A 23,347-nucleotide genomic window follows, 5' to 3' on the forward strand; every position below is an offset into this window, starting at 1 on the left:
TTCAAGAACTGACAAAGGGGGAAAAAAAACCCAAACCTAAAAACACACAAAATCAGAGAAAAGTTAGAATCATAAAATCATTAAAGTTGGAAAAGACTGCTAGGATCATCTAATCCAACTGTCCACCTATTACTAATATTGTCCACTAACCATGTCCCTGAGTACTACATTCTTGAACACCTCCAGGGGTGGTGATCCTGCCACTTCCCTGGACAGCCTGTTCCAGTGCCTAGCCACTTTTTCAGAGAACAATTTTTCCTACAGTCCAACCTGAAAAGTTACTCTTCTATGTCCACTTTCCCCCTTTGTCTCTAGTAAAAACGGCAGCTGTAACCCTTCAAAAGTCACTCACAGTGGAGACAGACTCCAGGTGAATAGACAAGTTAAACTACTGCACTCCTGTATCAACTTGCCACATGTTCCAGTCTTGACAACTGAACTATGACAAAGGAATATGTATGTGACTGCTGATTAAACTAGCTTTTTTTATATCATATAGGAATGTTTTATGGAAATGAAATATCTTCACCCTAAAGCAAACACTAATCTTTCCTCCCCACAGAGTAACAAAACAGATTTTTTTTTAAATATAGCACTCCTAAAAAGTTACTAGTGAGAAATTAAACTTTTCTACCATCATTAATACTTATATCTGGGGAAAAAAAAAGTTACTACTATTCTTCAAGTGTAATTACAGTATATACATTAGTATAAGCTTGTAACATTTCTTAGAGTAGCATTAATCTCATTTACTTAGCAATTTAAAGGGTAACATGACTACATTCCTAATAATCAAAGGAAAGAGTCTACTGAAGGGTGCTGATGATAGGTGAGTAAGAGAAAGGCACCTCTGAAGAGTTATTTGTCTTACTGATAAAACCACAGCACTAAGGTTTAGGAGTCATACCTAAATAAATCCTGCCTACCTAATAAATAACAGTGGGTTGAATTTCAAAACCTTTAAACAAGAAATAATAGCTTGCACACAACAGAACCTGGTGAGACACTACCAAGGAAGCAGCACTACCTCCTCTTGAGAAGCATCCATTTTTCTGTGAAAGTGTTGATTATCTGAATTCGTTTTTTAAATAAGAAATTCCACTCATATTCCCAAAAGGCTGCAAACATCATGCCTTAATATGTGCAATTTTAAATTTTACAAACTGCTTTCATAACTGAGCAGCACAAGAAAAAATCTTCATAAAATAGCAGAAACCTTCATAGGCGTAAGTAAAGTTTTATTCTTACAATTGCAACATAGGCTGTTTGTTACTGGGATGTCATGATACTTGAGGGAAAAAAAGCTCTTCAAACACAGGAAAATTAACTGTGGTGCCTACATATATATCTTAGTGACGAATCATAACCTCCTGCTTCAAGGAGTAAGTATGTTACAGGTCCACCTGGCAGAGAAGGAGACAGGTGAACACAAGGCAAGCATTGCATGCTGCAGTGTCTGCAGTTTCCTCCCTGCAACAGGTAAACCATTCCCCTGACAAAATGTGTGCAACAACTCACCACAGAGAAAGCTCCTTGAACAGCGATCGCCTTTTATAGATCCTTCTGGCGACTCATTCCAGTGAGCACTGCCAAGCTTCTCGCTATGCACACAGGCTGCTCAGCCAGCCCTACCTGTCACAGTGTGTTAAAGATGACCGCTGGCAGCAAATCTGGATCCTACGTGCCATTCCTGCCAATACAAGCAAAGGATTGGATTAAATTTGAAAAATTAAAAATGAATTAAAATACTTATAACTAAGAGTATTTATTTTCCAGACAAGCTGAGGCACTATCTATCACTCAGCTAAGCAGGCTGGATCAACAGCACAAGATAAGAGAATCTTTGTTTCAATCCACAGCATGAGTAAATCTCGTACCTGGTAGTTTGTCGTAATAACTACTTAGAAAAAACATGGGCTAGACATGAACAAACCACTCTTGACAAATTATTAATCTGGTTAATTTTATTCTTTCCTAGTTCTAGAATTTCCAGGAAAGTATTGATTTGCACTACTTTCTATACTAGACAAAGTGTTCTGAGGAATCCTTCAGGTGAATATATTCTTAGAAATCATAGAATGATCAGGGTTGGAAGGGACCTGTAAGATCATCTAGTTTCAACCCCCTGCTATAGGCAGAGACACCTCCCTATAGACTAGGTTTCTCAGAGCCCCATCCAGCCTGGCCTTGAACACTTCCAGGGTGGGGACATTACGACCTCTCTGGGCAACATGTTCCAGTGTCTCACCCCCCTCACAGTAAAGAATTTCTTCCTAAAATCTATTCTAAATCTACTCTCTTCCTGTTTAAAGTCATTTCCTCTCATCCCATCACTATATGTCCTTATAAAAATCCTACACCAGCTTTTCTCAAGGCCCCCCTTTAGATACTGAAAGGTCCCTCCAGAGCCTTTTCTTCTCAAGGCTGAAGAGCCTCAACTCTCTTCAGCCTGTCCCTGTAGGGGAGGTTGTTTTCTTACAAATCAGAGTGTTCCCTGCCGCAAGTCTGACTCCACATCCCTGGAATTCCAGAGGCAATGCTGAGCATCATTTTCACTGCTGAGGACTGCAGCTGCAGAGCTGCCACACTCCCACAGCAGTGCTGCAGACACTGGCTCCTGTCCCACTGCACCCTGCAGGAGCTGCCTTCCTCCAGAAGCTCACGTGGCCTCAGGCGTGCAGAGTAACTCCTACACTCCATCAGGGTAGAGAGGCCCTGAAAGCCACTTTCCCCACTAGGAACGTTTGCCAAAACAAAAGAAAAGCACATTCTCCAAGCTGAGCTTTCCTTGGGAATTCATGCATGACAGCACACATGTATATTAAGGCACAAGCAAATAAAGTAACAATAAAATAATCTTGGAATCATGGCATAATAAAGTTATTTCTCCCACACGTAACAGACCATTTACATTACACACAGATTATTATCTGTAGGGTTTTCACGTTCAGTTACTGAGGAAACACACATTTATTTTTCTCCTAAGCAGTTATTAGGAAGGCACAACATATAATATTCAGATAAAAAAAAAACTAGAACTAGGCCAAGCAGCACATAAGTAATGCAGCACTGAAGTACAAGTGGAAGATTTTGCATTCTCCAACCTTACAGTGTCAAAAGATTGTAAGAGATGAGTTTAGGGACCTGAACAAGGTAGAGTACACTGGAGTTTTGTTTACGCAGGAGGAAGAGTATACATCTCTTGTTAACTGTACCAAAACAGTCCACATGAGCAATTCTACTGTGCTGTAGACAAGACACAAACTATGTCTTGATTTTCAGTGTAGCTGAACACTAAAAGGTTTGATACTTTACTTTTGGCAGATAAGAAAAATTAGTCCCATTAAAACCAGTTTGAGTTCTGGCTTTACTTCTGCAAGACAGTAGATATACACAGCACAAACAGCTGTTCTGCCCCTTCCCCAGCAACAGATCAAGTGACAGCTGTATATTTTACTAGCTTTAACTCATTGATACAAGTGTCAGACAGCTCCTCATTCTTGGAGCAACAGCACTGAATGCCTTGCATTTCTTAGACACATCCTCAGGACTGCAAGGCAATTTGCAGATACTAATTAACCAAGATTCCCACACCATTAAGGAAGAAAGGAATTCCTTTTTTCAAGCCAATCTCACTCTTCAGACTGAGTAGTTTAGACTAATAACAAACTAAGGGTATCAGGTTTCTCTAGCTAACTAAGAGTTGATATTAAGATTTCCTTTTTCTCAAGTCAGTGTGTCATTAATTCACAGAACCAAATAGCTCTGCTCACCATCAGTTCCTGCACTCTTATGCTGATTTTTAATGGCTATTTCTAATTGTGTTTTCAGCCTTGTAAGGATGCCTTTGCACACACTGGCAAAGTGTTGACTCAGCTCTTTCAGTCCTAGCATCGTGTATTGCTAGTTAATTCACCATTATAATGAGCCTGTTAGATGTAACAGCCTCTAAATAGTTTTGGAAGGAAAAAAAAGCCACTTCTGTAAGCTCTTTTTTCCTTTTATGGAGAAGAAATCCAAGGGATGCCACACGTGACTACTTTTGTGCTGCCTATAAATATAAAGGTCTGTGTTTCCTACTAACTTAATTGTATCAGCTCCAGTGCTAGGGACTTACTATCTTCCTTTGTCCATAACAAGAATTAGCTGGAATGCAGAAGTTTTACCCAGCCCAGATGCTCCTGCAGTAGGATGGTGTAAGGGATAACCCAGGGCACAACCCTTAGTAGAGATCTGCACTGCATCACACAGTGCTGCGCATCCATGCTGGGAAAGAATAAAGGAAACCTAAATATATTTTAGGCTCTTATGTGTCTGGTCTAACAGTAGATGAGCACAAACCTCACTGAAGTATATACAAAATTGGTTCTGATCAGGCTAAAAAGAGGAGTAAATATGACAATTTGCATGTGCTTTTACACTGATTTGAGAGCTAAAGAAGGACTTGGAGATTCACAAGCCTCATCCTGGCCCTATGCCCAGCAATGAATTTCACTCTGAAAGACTAAATTGCACTCTTATGACAAATGTTAATATGGTGTTATTCTAACAGCATGGCAATGTAATGGTACAGAGAAGAAAAACATCACCATATGCAGAACAGACACCAACCTGAAAGATGATAAACACTGCAAAGGATAACATTAAATAAATGAAATGATGCCAGTAGACTTTTTCACAGTACATTATTTACCTTAATAGCACTTAGTTATAGATATTCAGTAGAATACACTAAGCAAACACTAAGTCTGTTGATTATGTTAGTATTTACCAAATGCCAATATGCATGATAATTATGAAAGTGGATATTTACATACCACATAAAACTGGATATTTATCATGCCATGAGGCTGGCTCACCAAAAAAAAAATTTAGAAAATCATATTACTGTGAGTATGGAACACTGCTGATTTACAACATTAAAACAGAGTAAGAAAACAGAGGAAGAAATGGAAATATCTTACACTGCGTGGTGCACACAGTCTATTAATCAGTGTAGGCAGTGCATCAAATACATCTGAACGACAGAGAAACAAATCTCAATTTTATGTTTTCCTTTCCAAGTTGCTGATAAAAATAATAAAGCACAACACTGGTTTTATAAATAATACATACAACAATATGGATTTAAGTACAGATACACAACTGTGTCTGAATTCTATGTGGTATTTAAGACCATGACAAGAGAGAATACAGTGTCTCTGGGCAATAACACACCAACTGAAGCAACACTAAGCAGAAGGAGAAAAACAGTCCAAAAATACACAGTGTAAGAAAAGTATCACCTTAAAAGTCAGACTGCCTCAACCCGAGATACTGCTTTTATCTGGAACAGTGTGATGTCAGAGACTGCAGCCTGCCATAGTGAAAGAGACAGTCATGGACCCTGGCAGCTACCACAGTTCAGTGCTATGCACGTTTGTTTTAGGGAAGTTGTAAAGCTCTCGAGCACATATTCCTGAAGAACAATAATGTTCCCCTTTTTTGCTTATCATTATTCAGATAATGAGCATCCGAATAATGATATAAAAAATAAAAAATATTTCTATATAAAGGAACCTTTTAAATAAAGTCTAACTGTATAATGTAACAAGCTTTATAAGAAAACAATCCCACTTAACATAAGCAGCTTTGTCTAACAGAATAACCCAAAGTTTGCGAAAGATTCATGTCACTGTCCACTTCATGACACAGCCTCACAGACAGGGCATTTCTTTACTTGCTTACCTCCTGGCCTTCCAGGAATTAGGTCTTGGGTGTCCAACCTTTCCGCTTGCCTGGGCTGCACTGAGTGAAGAGGAGTTGTCTAGGGCTGCATCTACCAAAGTTGCTCTGAAAGTAATGTCTCCTAATTATTTCCATGGAAACTATAGTTAATACAAGAAACACAATAACATTAATAGAGTAAATTCTCAGCTACAAAACACTTTTTTCAACATAGTCAGTACCATTAGCTTTGCCTTTTCACCAGCCATGACAAGAACCACGCTTGTAACAACATGGAGGTGATGCACTGTTGCCATTGAAACTGCTGAAACACCCCACCCATCACCTCATTGTGCTCCCCTCCACTGTTTGGTCTCCATAAAGCATTCAGCCAAGTGTGAATTAATGTCACTGAGTGCCATTTTTTCCGCATGGAGAAACTGAATGAAACATCTCTGCTTCATACACACTTCCATGTCAGATGACATTTTGTCAGACTGCACCTCTGCTGTCATCTGCTGCATGACAACAAAAAAAATGGAATAGTGGTGGGTAGGTTCAGACTCTACTGCCGTACCACCAACCTCTGCCTTTGATGTCATAGGCCAACATAATAAAACATGAGGCATTGACTTTGGAGTAGCCTTCATTCAATATATAATATAGTTAATGCATATAAATGACAACACTTATTTTAATTTTTTATGATTTTTAATAAAACATACTAATAAAGAGAACAGCAAATACATAGAACTAGTGGGATATGCAACCCTGTTGTGTTAAACTAATGCACCAGTCAGGTTCAGTGGAAGTGACTGCAATTCATAGCGAGTTCTCATAGTGTTTGTGAGATTTTTGATGAAATCTTACTCTACCCATGCTTTATCTTTGGAAACAGTTACTCACAAACGTATGGACTGTCAAAAGCAACAACATGACTAAGACATGACTGTAAGATGAGGGATATTTCTCTCTGCAGTGCTTATGAAAATCTGGTAGAGACATGATTGAGTTTTCGATTGCAACGCTATACATTCCTTTTAAAAATTCCCAGGTAATGGACTTACATCAACAGAAAATTGAGTCACAAATAAACCCTAAAATTAATCCTTTTTTGCAATCTTGAAATCACAAAATTTCTTAATCACAACAGAAAGCATGAAGGCATATTTCTTGCTGATCACAGGACTGTGTTTAGCCAACGTATCAAAATCCATAAACTTATTTGCTATCACTTGAGCACATCACTGTGCTATGCCCTCCACGTGTCCTAGTTTCAGCCCAGAGAGGGTTAGTAACACACCAGCATTTGCTTGGTGCTGAGTGTCAGTCATGCACCTGTGCCAGGCCACTTGGTGCTCCCACCATGATGGTGTGGGCCAGCAGGCAGCCACAATGCAAGCTGTGCCAGGCTGAACATACCTGAATTATGCAAGAAATCCAGTGCAGAATTTTTTGTAAACAATCAGATAGCTACAGAGGGCATAGTAAGGTTAGACAACTTTATTCTAATTGGTATTGTTTTGGGTTCCTTGCTCATCTGCAGCTAAATAGGGATTCCTCTGCTTCCCAAATAACCCATTTCAATTAGCCTACATTTACATACACTGGCATACAGTCCACTGTCATGCTCAGATATGAGCTTGTCTGAACCTACCCATCACAGTGAGCAGCCATTGGTCACTGACACTGCTGGGACATTCCTCAGAAGTTTCCCAGCCCTTTTATGAAGTGTTTCACTGAATCACAGACAAGAGTCCTTTGCAATCCAAGTAATTAGAAATAATTAGATACCAGTCTGATAAATGCTCTATTTTCCATTTTCATCCTTAAATAAGAAATACATTGAAGCCATACTTCTTCTTGAATCACCTTCTTGAAGGTGCATTAACTTTAAAGTGGACATTAATTAAAAAATTTCCAAAGAGAAAATATTTTAAAATCAGTAAGAGTTGTAAAAGAACTCAGGAGATTCTCACCCAGAGACATTAGATACATGCAAATTGGCATAAATTGCACTTTTTCTTTTGCTGCATCTCCAAACTATCAGACTGAACAACAAGCCCCTACTGGAATCACTTTTGGAAAAGTATAATGGTCCGTGAAATAGGAAAGGTCAGATTAGGTGATGCATTATTCATTATAGCCTTTAACTCTGACTGCATGAATGTCTGACATATTTAAATTTGAAGCATTTATCGGCTCTTTATGGTGCATTCTTACATTCAGTCAGATCTATACATCTATTTATCTATTTATTACAAAATCTTTCATGACTGTGATATTCAGAAATAGATAATGCTATTCTTTTCCATTTTTTTCATAACAGTACAGGATACCAACATTTAATCATTTTTTTCTGTTAAGGAAAAAAAGGCTGAAAATTAACATTGTGGATTTATTGAAGTATTTTACCTGGAAAAAAAATGGAGAGTGATTTCTGTTTTTTTTTTCATTGACTACTGCAGACTTGGCATTAATCTAGACTGCAATCATGAGTTCCTACAAAGAAAGAATACAGCTTTTATTTCCTTGTCAGGGGTAGAAAATCCAGTTAAAGAGCTTCCCATGGTTGTCTCTGCATGTTTCCACCTCTCCTGCAACTCACAGTCTGTTTGATATAATAAACTTATTTGTGGGATATACTATAAAACAGACAAATAGAATTACTAGGGTTAAATCATCCAAAAAAAAGGGGATATACATTGACAATATATATTGGCATACATATTCATGAGGTAGAAAAAAGTATACTTTTTGAGTCAGAAATGATGTTGAACAGGAAAAACACACTTAGAAATAATGAATTGTAACAAAATTCAGACCCTTGCAGACCTCTATCTTGCCTTGAGTAAAAGTTAAAATTTCACACAATATAAATGATAAAGCAACAAAATGAAAAGTACTATAAGCAGCAGGACACAACAAATTGATTATCCTCTTTTTGGAGAAATTTAAGATGAAGTTCAAAATTGCCTTGGTTAAAACAATAGCTACAGTGAAGATCCTGGAAAGCTAGTTGTATTTTACTGATATAATTTATCTACATCTCCTATACTGACAGTAAGGCTGTAAGAGAGACAGAGAGGTGCAGATTTCTGTGTTGCTGATTAGGGAGGCTGCTACACTTGGAGAGAATTGATTTAAGACAGCAGTTTTCATCCTAGTTGAATATATCTGCAAGTGGAGTCCTCTTCAGTTTTTGCAGGAAGTTAGATCGCTTTGACAGCTGTCTCCAGCCAGTGCAGATAGAAAAATTAGGTATACAGCTAAGTAAACCCTTTAGGGTAACTAGAGAAGCATTAGAGGGATCGTCCAAGTTACACCAAACCCCCACACTGGGGTTTCTCTGGGCCTGCTCCGCCCTGAGAAGATGCTTATTCAACACAAAACACGAACTGCACGAATACCAAAAGGGTACAAGATGACTCAGTATGGCTTAAAGAAACGCAAATAGTTTGGAAAATTACATGCCAGATAATCTTGATAGATGTTATTTGGGGGCCAGTGTGTAATTATGTAATGTATAATTATGTAATTATGAGTCAAGGACTGTTTATTCACTCCAGTGAATACTGTGGTACAGGTACAGATGACACTTGTAAATAGCAACCACCTTTATCATAATTCACCTCTTAATTTACAAGTATACAAGAGTGAGGTAAAGGCCTTAAATATTTGTTTGGTTTTTTTTTTCCAGAAAAAAAGTCCATTTATTTTCATTGTACATTTTTGCTTTTCACCCTTAAAGATACAATAACAATCCTATGAAAATATTTCCTTTATCTACCCAGCTTCCAATCTAGTATAGTAAAACACCATGGATATAGTATTTCTAGGAATACTACAGCACCAACCTCATCCTTCTCAGTTATATTCTATAACAGTTTTCTTTACTTCAAGTAGTATTCTCTTTGTCAATTGATCCAGGCCCAACCCTATAACTTCAAGAGAAAAGGCTGAAATATATACACAGCTGAGTAAAATATCTTCAGGAATCTCCAAATCCGTACTAAATAACTGATAGTTCCTGACTCAGCTGACAGAAAGCTTTACTGCACTTATATTCTAAAAATTCTTTTCAATTTTACAAAATCCATCCATCAATATCAGAACAATATTGTCTGAGATCCTAGCATTCAGCTAAAATTTCCAGAGGTACTGAATTATTACCCTGAGAAGAACACTTTATTACAGATGCAGCAGTTGATAGATCATAGCTGCTAGGACTTAACAGACAAAAAGCTAGACATGAGCCAGCAGTGTGTGCTTGCAGACCAGAAGGTCAACTGGGCTGCAAAGAAAGAGGGGTGGGTCAGCAGGAAGGAGGTGGTGATTGCCCCCCTCTTCTCTGACCTCATGAGACCCCCATGTGGAGTATTGTGTCCAAGCCTGGGCTGTCCCAGCACAAGAAAGATGCAGAGCTGTTGGAGTAAACCCAGAGGAGGGCCAGGAAAGTGATCAAAAGGCTGGAGAAACGTTCCTGCAAAGAAAGTTTGAGGGAGTTTGTCTTGTTTCCCTGGAGTATTCTCTTCTCCAAGCTAAACCTCATTGCAGTCTCCTAGAACTTGAAGGGAGCTTATAGGCAGAAAGGAGACCAACTTAACAGTATCAGACCATGTGAAAAGACAAGGATTAATGGCTTTGAAGATGGGAGATTTAGGGTAAGCACTAGGAAGAAATTCTTTACTTAGAGGACAGTGAGGCACTGGAACACAGTTTACCCAGAGAAGCTGTAGATGTTCCATCCCTGGAGGCATTCAAGGTCAGGTTGGATGGGAGCTGAACAGCCCTATCTAATAATGGTTGGCAACACAGCAGGGGGCTAAAACTAGATGTTCTTTAAGATCCTCTCCAACCTAAGCCATTCTATGATTCTATGATATCAAATGTGCTGTTCACAACCATTGAGAATTTGAGAAGATGGAGCTACAATTTCATAGATATCATATGACTGTATAAAGAGATATAACTAGTCCTGTTTCCAGCCAAGTTTATGTCAGCACTGTCACATCTGTGTGGTTCTGCTGTATACAATTTGTTACTCATGAAACACAACAGGCATTCATTCTCAGGATCACTGCTGATAGCAAATACACCATAAAGAGAAGGCTTAGTCTTTATGAGGATGAATGCCCAGTAACTGACAGTTACCTCATTGTTCTTTACAACTGACCAGCTGTGTGTAATTACATTCCATTTTATCAGGACTATCAAGCATAAATTCAAAGACTGTATTAAATACAGTCAGTAATGAGAGAGAACAGATACCTCAAAGCCTTTAGAGAAACAGGGCTACGGTTTCTTTTGAAGAGCTTTGTACGCAGTTTCCATAAGGCCTACATTTAAATACAATAATGCTTAGATTGGACTTGCTTGTGCTTTGAGTGGGATCCCTATATTTGTACATTTTAAGAAGTCTAAATGCTAATAAAAATATCTTTAGGAAAGAAAGTTCCCACTAGAATCCGCATATTAAGTTAAGCCTTTCTACTGAGAGTATCATTAAATCCCACTAAATCCTATTTCAATTCAGTCAGCAGCAGCTCTGTGCATAAACAGATAGGAAGAACGCTGTAAGGGATTGTATCTGTGGAAAAAAAAAAACTATCAGTATCATTTTTTTTTGCTCATTATTTAACAACAAAATAATGGTGATTCTTAGAGATCTAGTTTTCATCTCCCTAAATCAAGAGGATACTGACAGTTCTACTTTAATCCCATAAGTACCTCTAAGAACTTCAGTAAGATCAAACCATGAGAAAAACTCCCAGAGATGAGCACTTCTCTTACTCCAATTTGTCATGCCAGCCCTGGGATGGTCAGGAATACAATTAGTGGTTAGGAATACATTAGTGAAAATGAAAGATTTAAATAAAAGTGTAGAAAGACATAAGAGAATACTTCTTATAACTTTAAGTTATATTAATTAATTAACGTAACACATTTATTTCAACTGAAACACTTTTTTTTTCTGAAGGAGAAAAGGGCAGATGTAAGATGTAGAATATTTCAAGCACTTTAAAAACAAATGCAAAACATGAGAAGATGCCTTTACCTCCATTCATTTTTTCATAGAGATTTAATTTGTAGACAATATCATGCTCCTGAAAAACTTGTTGCTTCTGAACTACTAGTGAAAAACTAGCATATTTCACTACATCTCCACAATAAAAGAGATCTACAATTTGTTACATATGAAAGGAAGTTCTGTATTTCGTGAAGTGTGTCATTAATCCAAAACCTGGATTGTTTGGCAGGAATTAGATGCAACACAAACAGCATATAGGGAATTCCACAGTTCAGGAACTGGTAGATACAAGCTGGTAAGAGACAGAGAGCCATCCTTCCAACCACAACAGCCACTGGGCATAGTTTTCTACACGGATTATTCTGTCCCAGTAAATGACAGATTGTTTCTGCAACACTGACAAAAAATGCCATCCTCCATTCTTACAACCCATTTGCCAGCACATTCTTCCCACTCATGCCACTTGTTTGTATGTCTCTTCACAGACAGATGCAGATTATTTCACCTCTGTCTCTGCTTCTCACAAAACTTGGCGAGGGCTCACACTAAGAAACTGTATAATCAATGAATATACAGATGTTATAATTATGAAATTAGCAAGAGAGTTTGGCTAAGCAGGTTATTATACCAAAAAGAGAATAGATAGAGCACTTTCCCTTGTCCTGGGCTCATTGTAAAACTCCAGAGGAGGGATCTCCAGAAAGAGATCCTCCCCCACTGGTAGTCAGCTCTTAAATGGGACTAGGAGAGGTGGAGCCAGGCTCCACCCGTTCCAGCAGTACAGGTGAATTGCCTTCAGCTATGCTCACAGGGCTGACTCATTGCTCGCCTCAGGTGATCAATCAGAGGTTCAGGCCATGATTCAGCAGTTCGCATACAGACACCAAGTCCCGGAAAGTGCCTATAAGGCAAATGGTTACATTAAAATTTTCTTTCCACAGCTTCCATATCTGAGCCTACATATACTGCTTTAATATTTGAACCTTAATCACTATATTCATAGCATCCCCCAAGAGTGAAGAGTCTGGCCTTCCTGGCATTCCTGTCTGTCTTTAGCCAAATCTGTACTCATTCAGCTCAGGGTAGATCCTGAACAAGGGAAACACTCCCCTGAAGATGAAACAACAGACTGAGTTTCCCTAATCACCTTTCAAAATCACTTGGGGCACACTCAGTATTCAGGTGTCATTAAATTGACATATTTTGTGAAATACTGCATGTTCCACTAAAACATTGAAATCTTTAGTATTCTTTCATAGAAATTGCTTATCAGAACATCAAGTACATTCAGTTACTCTCAGATAGTTAATTTACTTCACATAGAGCACTTGTTTCTGATTTAGTCATTTTCCAGTCTGATATGGACTTCAGTACTTGTACTGCTAATTGCATGCTTCACACATTGAAGATCTCAGAGGTTCTAAGAATAGTACCAAAATAACACATTATTTCTTCTCCTCTCAAAGGGTACTTGCTCAACCTCAATGGCCTTAGAAAATATTTGATTCAGTAGCAATATGAAAGAGCATTGTTTCCAATAACACAATGATGGTGGCTGAACAAGCAGTCTATTTATTATTATTATTTGCATTTGGAGCCAAATATATTTCCAATTCACAGTGATGCAGGTTGGAAAATCTTTCATCATATAATAACTAACATCCTCAGCTTTCTGAGAAATTTCTTTAGGGCATTTTCCATGACAATATTCCAACAGCTTAAAGTCAGCAAAATTAAATTGCAAATGAAAATTTAAAAATAATATGAAAATGTAACAGCCTCTTCCTAAATACCAAAGCCATTTCAAATGCTCTGCCTTTTTATATGACTACATTGAAACGATCCTTCTGACTCTTTCCATTTCTTAGAAACAAATATTTTCAATTTCTATTTTGAGGACTTTGTTTATTTTAAAGACTATTGAGAAGAGTAGATTTTTTTTTGCTTTCATAGAATTTAGATTGCAAATGACAGCAAATTAAAATGAAAGAAAGAGATCACATCGTTCCATAAAGAAGCAACACAGAAAAACAAGTGAAGTTATTCAACTGACGTAAAGACATTAGATTTGGATTTAAATCTACATTTGTCTATCCTTGAAAACATAATTTAACAGTAAGAGCTGTTGGACCTAACCCTGAAGGAGATGGAGCTTCAGTCTCTAAAGCACTTAACAAGAAATAGAACAGAGATATGCCAGTTTGTCTGATCTCAAGACCAGCCCTTTTCTTCCTAAGCTTGCAGTACACCAAGTACAATAATATAAATATGTCCCGGTACTCATTCAAGCCTTTTTCAAATATTTGAGGAGTAAGAAAATGTTTCATACCTATAGAAGGACTCATATTATAGACAAACACAAGAACGTGAAGTTCCCTACTTTTAAGAGCATTAATCATTGGGACAATATAAATGTGCACTGTAATGTCAATTATATTTTTAAAAAACCTAGTGAATATTAAATAACACTGAAGTAAGTCCGTTCATTCAGCTCAATTGACTGTAAAGCCACCAGCTATGATTACTTCATGCATTTCATTAATATGGCTAATTTGCTCTACAAGGTGCCTGGTTACATGAAATGATTATCAAAATATATAGCTAAAAGTAATTGACACTAATTTTGACCATGACTACAGCAAATCTTTCTTTTATTCCACCAGTACTTATGCATTTATCAGTGGTTTTAAGCCTTCCCTCCTAAAGCTGTGACATTTTTCTATTCTGTCCTTTACATAGCATTTGTGATGGACATGCATTGCACTGACAGTATGACCACACATAAATTTAAACTGTTACAGTCTGAAGAAAAAGTAACGTATTAAGAGTAGTCAGGAAAAAAACTGCTTCCCCTATTGTATTTATGCCCTCTTGCTTTTCCCTTGTTTGAACTAGTAGTCAGTAGGTGTATGCACTTACTTAGTTTTCGTTCAAAGGTTACATGGAATTACCTTGGAAAGTCACAGTTGTGGTCATTTTTTGTCTAGGAAAAAGAAGTGGAAATTTGTATGTAAGTAGATAAAGTGAAAGGCTGTATTTTTTGTTTTTCCTTCCATGAAATGCCAAATATCACTGAAGGGTAAGTATTAGCTATCTAATATATGGTGATACATAATGACAGTATTGATCAAATTGCAAGGAGGAATATTCAGTACTGTTTACTTTGATTCCATTTAATCTATCAGTGTTGCATGTCAAAAACAGAATAAATCCAGACTCCATCAATATTTTCTCTAACAAAAACCATTTCTAATTAACTGGATTTTCTGCCCTCTAGAGTGCCAGAACTAATTTGTGACTTTTTTGCAGCTGCACGGTGTCTTTTCTGCACTTTTGTGCTTTGAACATAGAGCACATGAGGGAGCTTTAGGCAGTTTAAACTTTGCTTCTCTGCAAAATGATTAAGAGGAGGCTGACTATCTGCCTTAACCATAGTAACCATGGAGAGTCGTTTACAACCACGTCCTCATACAGCAAATTTAAGATATCAAGCAGGTGATCTTCTGGTCTAAATTCCTTCATGACCTCCCGTCAGCTCTGAGTCCTGTTGTTTTCCAAACTGACAGCTATTGCCCTCCAGGTTAGGTTCCCTTCCATAATGAGAAGCAGTATTCACATATGCTGAACATAAGCTAGAATTTTCTCATCACTGCAGAGAAGAAATAAATAACATGAAGAGAAAATAAATACTGCCTTCTTTTCTGTTCTTCTCCTTCACACACAGAACCTGATAACTACAAAAAACAGTATGGGATACACAAATAAGTGAAAAATAGCCGTCTGCATACATACACCATGTCTTCTCCCAAAGACATTGCCTCTTACTCCTCCTTTAATGTGAAAATAGTAAAATAGTAGATGATGCACAGCTTTACATTGCTATCACTTCACTCGTATTTCTGTGGATCAATAAGAACTCAAAGACTCTTTGTTCCCTACTTGCCTATAGCTATTCATTGATTTACAGTCACTAGAGTAGGACTGTCAATGTCTGTGCATATCTCTGATTTTATGTGTTAAAGGAACATATTCTAGACAGTGAAAGATCTTGCTACACCTCAAACAGTGCAATGATGTTGGAAGTCACTGTGAAACACAGTGCATTGTTAAAGCGTGGATTAAAAATAAACATGGCAAAGTTTCAAAATGCCTGTTTTCCTTGAAATTTAATGAAAATGAATTGAAATTTCTTTTACTTTGCATAAACGTGCCTGTGCAGCAGGTGCACACTTACTAACTTTGAGATATACTACACAAATTATGTTTCATCTACAGAAACAGATGCGTTACAGAAACTTGACTTCTGGAATATACATCCAGTGATACATCTAACTTTTGGTGGTAGAGGTTGAACAGCACTGCACGCATTATGTTAGATAGGTAACTTGTGTCCATAGATGCTGAAGGAGTATTGTTACTGTAGTGTCACTTCCCCTAAGTTCCTGACCATTTAATTCACTGTGTTATTAAATGTTCAAAAAAAAAATGTTGCTATGTATCTGCTTCTGAGCTGAGCCTTTACAGGATAGCCATTAAGGACCACCCAGTTCTCTTAATCTAACCAGAGTAGTTTATATATCTTCAAGAGTATCTAACAGATAATAATTCAACAGTGCAACTACAAGGGTGTCTCAGCTTGGGGAACGTGCCAAGGTACTTCACAATAACATCGATATTTGAAGGAACTCAACATACCTATTGTTTTTAATAATTTAAATGGTTCATTAGCTTTTCCACGGGATAGGAAAAATTAAGTTAGCATTAAGAATGTAAAGGACATTTTAAAAGGGTGAGACATCTGCAGCCACTATTATCAAACTGAAACCCATAGTTCAGGCTTTCTCAGTTTTTTCCCATTTGCACCTCTAATAAATATGCACACACAGCAGCAGTTACTATTCTGTCAACATACAGTGGCTCCTGTGCACCTACTTTAACACAAAACACCCATCTCATTCTCAGTCAGTGTTTATTCATCTCCTCTCAGAAGATTAATTTGAAGCAGAATGACACAAACACATTAGCTCAAGTGAAAAGTAAAGGAGAATCGTTAACAAGGTACTGCAGAGACAGCTCAGTCTTGGTGTATTGCCCATGAAACTACTCACTTCAAAACATCTGCATGTTTAGCACATAAACAGACATCATATATTTCATTGTTTGTGTTCTTTGCTCATCACACAGGTTTAAGGGCATAGACAAACTCAACTTATAAAGGCAGTCCAACTGATAAGACCATGAGCATACAACCACAGGCTCCCCTAGAATGCAGGATCACAGATTAAGGTAGTTGTGCTTCTCTACAGTTCTGTTCAGTTTTCGGAATCTGCTAAGTCATAGGCTGACAATGATTTAGTAAAGAATTAGAACAGGAAATCACAGAATCACAGAATTGCCAGGGTTGGAAGGGACCTCAAGGATCATGAATCTCCAACCCTCTTGCCACAGGCAGGGCCACGAATCATCCCACCTAATGCTAGACCAGGCTGCCCAGGGCCCCATCCAATCTGGCCTTGAACACCTCCAGGGACGGGGCATCCACAACCTCTCTGGGCAGCCTGTTCCAGTACCTCACCACTCTCTCTGTAAAGAATTTCCCCCTGATGTCCAAACCTAAATCTCCCTTCCTTCAACTTAAAACCATTTCCCCTTGTCCTGCTGTGACTCACCCTTTCAAAGAATTGATTCCCCTCCTCTTTGTTGGCTCCCTTTAGGTACTGAAAGGCTGCAATGAGGTCACCCCGCAGCCTTCTTTTCTCCAGGCTGAACAAGCCCAGCTCCCGCAGCCTGTCCTCATAGGGGAGGTGCTCCAGTCCAAATCTGAGGTCCAAACTGAAAATGAATACAATCCATGTTGTAGCATATGCTGTTTCTCATTTCAGTAACACGTGCAAATTTAAAGCTGTAAAACTGTGATGTGTTTATACATAGAATACTAAAGACCACTTGCAGTGCTTCATTAAAATCTGTCCAGAACAAGACTTAGTGTATATGTACATATTCAATCAAAATGCTTGTTGTTTTTCACCTTTCATAGCTAACTGTAAAAAAAAAAAAAGCACATTTAAAGCACCCAGAAAACATGATGATAATGGTTCACATTCAACTCAAGGAACTTTTATACACTGCTAGACATGAAGATACAGTTACCAAAGACAAGAGGGAAAAACTACCTATAACATTTGTTTAAGGAGCTATAATCATGTTTGTCATAATATAATTTGTATTGTTACTATGAAATAATGTATATGCAAGAAGTATACAGCACTTATCTGACATTCTCTGTCACTTACTGAGAGCCAAGTTGTTTCCCTTCACTGCCTTCGATTCACCCGCTTCCATGCAACAGTTGGGCACGCAGTGACAACACAACCACTATTCTAGAGGAACAATATATTTTTTTTTTGACGTTAGACACCATGCATTTGTATTGTACCTCTAGCAGTTTCCTTAATTCCCTGTCCACAGCTCCTTTAGATGGTGAAACAGCATCTATCTGGCTAACACAGCAGCCCTAGTTAGTTGCATAGGTGTACTGTTTCAAGCTCTCACAACTCCAATGCTGAACACAGAGTTGTTATGGGGAATCAGTAGCTTTATTATTGGTAATCACTTTTAAGTGGATAACCTAATTCAACCCCTAGCTAATCTACCAGATCCTTGAGAGTTCACCAGCAAGTGGTGAACAACCCCCTGACCAGGGACTGCCATTTGTTTGGCAGATTTGTTCATACCGTCAAAGAGAATTTCAGTCAGAATCAATGTTATTTTCTCATTGCCAAATTAAATTTTATTTTGTCAATAATCACAAACCAAAGACTTGCTGCAACTTTTACCATTGCTTATCGCAGTGCAGACCCCCAAAATGTTGGGGTACAGCTGGGAAATGTAAGGCTATCTTCTGATGAAATTAAAATGAGTATTTTGAAAAAATTCTTAATTCCTGTTAAGCTTTTGAAATGTGGAGCCTAGAAAATTACAGAGAACTCAATCTTCATCTCTTTCCCTTAGCAAAGAGTGGAACAATTCCTTCAAGCACAAAATACACAAAAATTCAGTCCCTATAATTTTGTGAAGTATAATGACCTTGTAGACATGGAATCAAAAAAAACTGAAGTAATGCATCTGGATTTCAATCAAACAACAGAGTTTCATGTTCTCATAAGAAAGCTCAAGTAATATGCAGTAAAGGATAAGACCACTGTAAAACAAGTACACAAATGGCTGATGAACTGGACTTGGAAGTCATTTGTCAGCAGCTCACTCTTGAACTGGAAATGAGATTTCTCAAGGGTCTGCTTTTGCCTAGTGCTAGTCTATACTTTCCGCTAATTATTTGGCTGAAAGGATAGCAATTACCTCATCAGATTTGCAGAAGATATGAATTTAGACAGATTCAGTGATTTGATTGACAGCATTATAGAACTAAAAAAATAAGAGAGAAATTGTATCAAATATATGCAATAAACACAAGTATAAAGTGTTATTTTCAGTGTACCGCAAAAGTCCAGGACAGAGATGATGGTTAACCTGCACAACAAAATGAGTTATCCTTGACCTCCAGCTGAAAATGCAATTAAAACTCTCCTGCTGTAAAAAAATATCAACTGTACCAATATACATGTTGGTACATGCCATATTTAAGTCTGTGTTAGACAAATAAATGAAGCTCACAAATCTTATGAGCTCCAGAAATTCATTGCACCGGCTTTATACCTGTAGTTGATTTCCAGCACTCCTTTCTGGAAAGATGCAAAACAATTGGATAAAGCCTAGAGAAAACCCTCAGGTCATCTGAAATGTAAAAATACAATCTCTGCATGAAAGATGTAGGTTTCTGTACTATCTGGGAGACAAAAAATTGAGGATTCCTACGCTGATATGATTGTAAGAGAGAAGGAAGTACTTCACTATAGACAGGACAAGTAACAACTGTTACAATCACAGTAGATTTAAGTTAGATATTATGCAAGATATAGATAAATACAATAGAGAAATTAAACAGATAAATCACAAAACTACTGTTCCCTATTCTTTCATCCTTCTGCCAGTGGATGTAGTCAGCCCTTAAGTATTGTGAAATGTATGACTTAATGCGAAAGAAAAACTTATCAGACATGAAAAGTACATGTAGCTCACCTGAAGTCAGCTGCAAAAATCTCATTGGCTTCTGCAGTTTGAGAAATTTGTCCCATAAAATGCACTACAGTTTTACTTGCACTTTCTTTCACTGTGGAATGCATATAAGAAGAGGCAGATTAAGAAATATTTTATGAAGTACATAATCTCCACAACAGAAATTACTGTTAATAGCAGTAGCTAGAGTTGGTGTTTGGGATTTTTTTTGTTGTTGTTGTTTGTTTGTTTTTGTTTTTTAAATCCAGCAAGAGGAAATCTGAAATGTTTGGAAAAATGGGATTCATTTACTTCCTAATGTGAGAATCATTGCTGTATTTTGAAACAAGCAAAAGGCAATTTGTAAGTTGCTGAATAGATTTAATGTTGTGCTGTGCTACATTTCTGAGACATCTTTGTTCTCTGATACTAAAAAAAATTATAAGAATCAAAAAACATCTAGTGTTTAACTGAAAATTTACGTTTTTTAAAGCCAATAACGATATGGTTTTCTTTGTTTTAATGTTAATTTTGCATGAGATCCAGTCTTACTCAGTTTTCTTAGCTACCCAGAAAGCAATATCCTGGTAGGAATGTTGCTGAAAACAGTAATTGACTGAATTGCCTATGAATCGCAGGCCTGTGCTGGTCTAGCAACTGCTTGGCACTACAGAATAATTTTCTCCACTTTGCAGTTGCCCATGAACAATATTTCACAGATAAAGGCAAAATAAATGATGAAAGTAAAAAATCTCATTTCTCTATACCACTTGAAGAAGAAATCAAGCCATGTTGCACAAGCTTTAACAATTCTGCCTCCAATTTTTTGTATTTGCTATCAAGTAATTTCAAATCAAATAAGGCAGAGGTTCAGACCTGGGATATCCATTCAAAACTGATGGTATTTTTGTTAGAAAAGATTTACAATAGCTTGTTCTTTGAATTTGTATGCAAAAAATATTCCTCCATTTTAGGAGTAGATTCAGATGCACATTGCCAACTAGAACTCCATAATTTGAACTATTATTAATGTAAAAAGTATTTTTACTTTACTAAAAAAATAGCAGGAGAATTTCAAAAACCAGTAAGAAGATACTTCTATATGAAATTTAGCAACTTCATATAACATATTTCACAGATAAATATTTGATCAAGAGTTTTGAAAAATTAGGAATAAGTTGAAGTTTTTGACCGCATAACAAACATTAAGAAGTGAAGCAGTGGCTCCCATTTATCTCTTTTTATAATGGGTTGAATTTGAAAAGATTGAATGGGTTGGTGTGTTTCTGTACTTAAGCTGTATTCAGTGCCGCTTTGTTATTTTACATTAGAAATAACTAATGTTGCAATAGCATTATGACAGCTTCCTTCAACACCAGAACACACTCAACACTAATGGATTTGTTTTCATTGCTTTTGGTTATCTTTCTCTACATGATCTGACATCTTTAGCTTGAATTTAATTTAGCAACAGGAGTCAGTTCTACTACCACGGACACAATTCATTTATTCCTAATGAGGAATTTGATCAAAAGTTATTTGATATAATAGCTGAGGAAAGTCACACTGAACATAATGCAAGAAGAGGGTCAAACAATGAACTAGAAACATCCTTCCTTTTTATCCTGGTATGTTTATGAGAAATTATTTCAGACCATCAAGACACCTTTAACTTGTAATCTGCACACGGGACTTGAACCACCATCTACATAAACTGCTATACTGAAGTGATAAACTGAAGTACATGCCAGGATGTATTTCACACCCAAACAATTTTCAGGATGGGAGAAAGGTGAAAAATCTTTCCAGCTGAAATGTGAATCTAATAGTGAAAAGCTGCTATAAGAACTTCAGAACTATAGAAATAATATGGATAACCTCCAAAATATTTGACCTTTATTTGTTCACTTAAGAAAACATTATGTGAGTTACTATTACGTTAGTACTGTGTTATGCTTCATTATCTCCAGGGACAAAGAGTTCTCTGTGACAGAGAGAGATTGCCTACTAATAAAATAGCATTGCTTTCCCTTTGCTATGCAGTGACCTGATGGCAGAGCTTTTTGGACCCAACCAGCTAGAAGGTGACAGCTGCCAGAAGCTGGATGCAGCACAAGCGGTGTTGTCATCTGCACTTCCTCTTCTTGCTCTTTAGGAAGATGAGAACTGCCAAATAATTTGTAAGACTATGAAGTCCTGTAAGTCTGGCCCCTCTCTACTTTTATACTTTTCAAGCTGAAATGAGGCAAGTTTTGTTTCCCTCACGCTTTCCACTCCAGTCTACAAAACATATTTAAGTTCCCCCTTATTGCACAAATGGAAAAAGAAGCACGTTGCTACATGATTTTTTTGAAAGACAAACCTCAGGCAAGAAACTAAGAATAGATGATTCAAATTTTCTAGTTCTGCAAGCATTTAAGTAGGCACTGCAGTATCCATACACTAAATGAAACTTGAAACACCAATAGGTCCTCTGGCCCTTTAAACCCCTCCCAGCACAACAGCTAGAGACAAAAGCAAGTTTGAAGAATTTCAGACACTGACAGCTTACAATTACATCTAACTTGACTAAAATTTGTCTGATGTTGATTTTAAGTTCTCAACAGTTTTCTTCCAAACTTCTTCATTTAGGGTACTTCATGCTGCAATTTTCATAGCTGATCAAATAATGTTAATGAGTTCTACTGCTCCAATGTTAAAATTATAGAAGATACGCTTTGCAATCATGTAGGGCAAAGGAAAATGGATTCCATTCTGCGAAATATTTCCATTCCCTCTATACTGAATGCATGCTTCCATATAGACAGTGGTCATTCCTGCTTCATGACAGGGAGAGAAATTTAAAAAAATATCACCTCTTAAACACTCAATATTTTCTAAGTTCTGCACATTTTTCTTTCTCTGGATGCCCTGCACAAGTAGGGGGAATAAAGTTCAACAGAAACAATTTCTCTAGTCATACGCTACTACACTGTTGTATGACTCTCTAAAGCAATACAAATAGAGGAAGGGATGAGAGTGAGCAAGACAACTACATTTTGACTCTTAGAATCTGAAAGACATTCAGTCCATCAGCCCAGTTTTCGCTTGAGAACCAGAATAAGCCTGACACCAGTTTTTTGCTGGATAGTTGATTACCCATGAATGTCAGGGGCATGGCAATGAATGGAAAGCCAGTTGCAGGGTTGGTTTTTGTTTTTTTTTACTTGTTTTGCATTGGTTGTTCCCCCCCCCTTTCACCCCTTCTCTCAAACAGAATTTGTCCACCAATTTACATGTTGTATATACAGCCTAGCCAAAAATGAATAGAACTGTAAGTACAACAGAACCAACTCTCCTCTACTACTAACATTGCTTTTATTACTCATAAGTACTAGGAAATCTCACCTGTTCAGATCATATTTGTAACTACAGACATAGTTTCCTACATATAAAACCATCTGATGGTTAAAACATCAGTAAATGACTAGGTTAGAAAGCACATAGTGACTTCAT

The 23,347-nt window shown here is 37.4% G+C and overlaps 1 long non-coding RNA gene across 4 annotated transcripts in view; it reads right to left on the reverse strand.

Annotated features, from left to right (window-relative positions):
• LOC149916830 (uncharacterized) overlaps nucleotides 1–23,347 on the reverse strand; it is a 225,335-nt gene that overhangs the window by 119,877 nt on the left and 82,111 nt on the right. For all 4 annotated transcript variants that reach the window (XR_016469190.1, XR_016469191.1, XR_016469189.1 and 1 more), the window contains exons 3-5: nucleotides 8,122–8,208; nucleotides 5,728–5,867; nucleotides 1,519–1,690 (exon numbers count right to left, since the gene is read on the reverse strand). This is a non-coding gene — a long non-coding RNA (uncharacterized LOC149916830). The remainder of the gene's footprint in view (nucleotides 1–1,518; nucleotides 1,691–5,727; nucleotides 5,868–8,121; nucleotides 8,209–23,347) is intronic.

This window comes from Phasianus colchicus, chromosome 9, assembly GCF_987193195.1.
Source record: "Phasianus colchicus chromosome 9, bPhaCol1.hap1.1, whole genome shotgun sequence".
In the NCBI taxonomy this organism is placed as follows: domain Eukaryota; kingdom Metazoa; phylum Chordata; class Aves; order Galliformes; family Phasianidae; genus Phasianus; species Phasianus colchicus.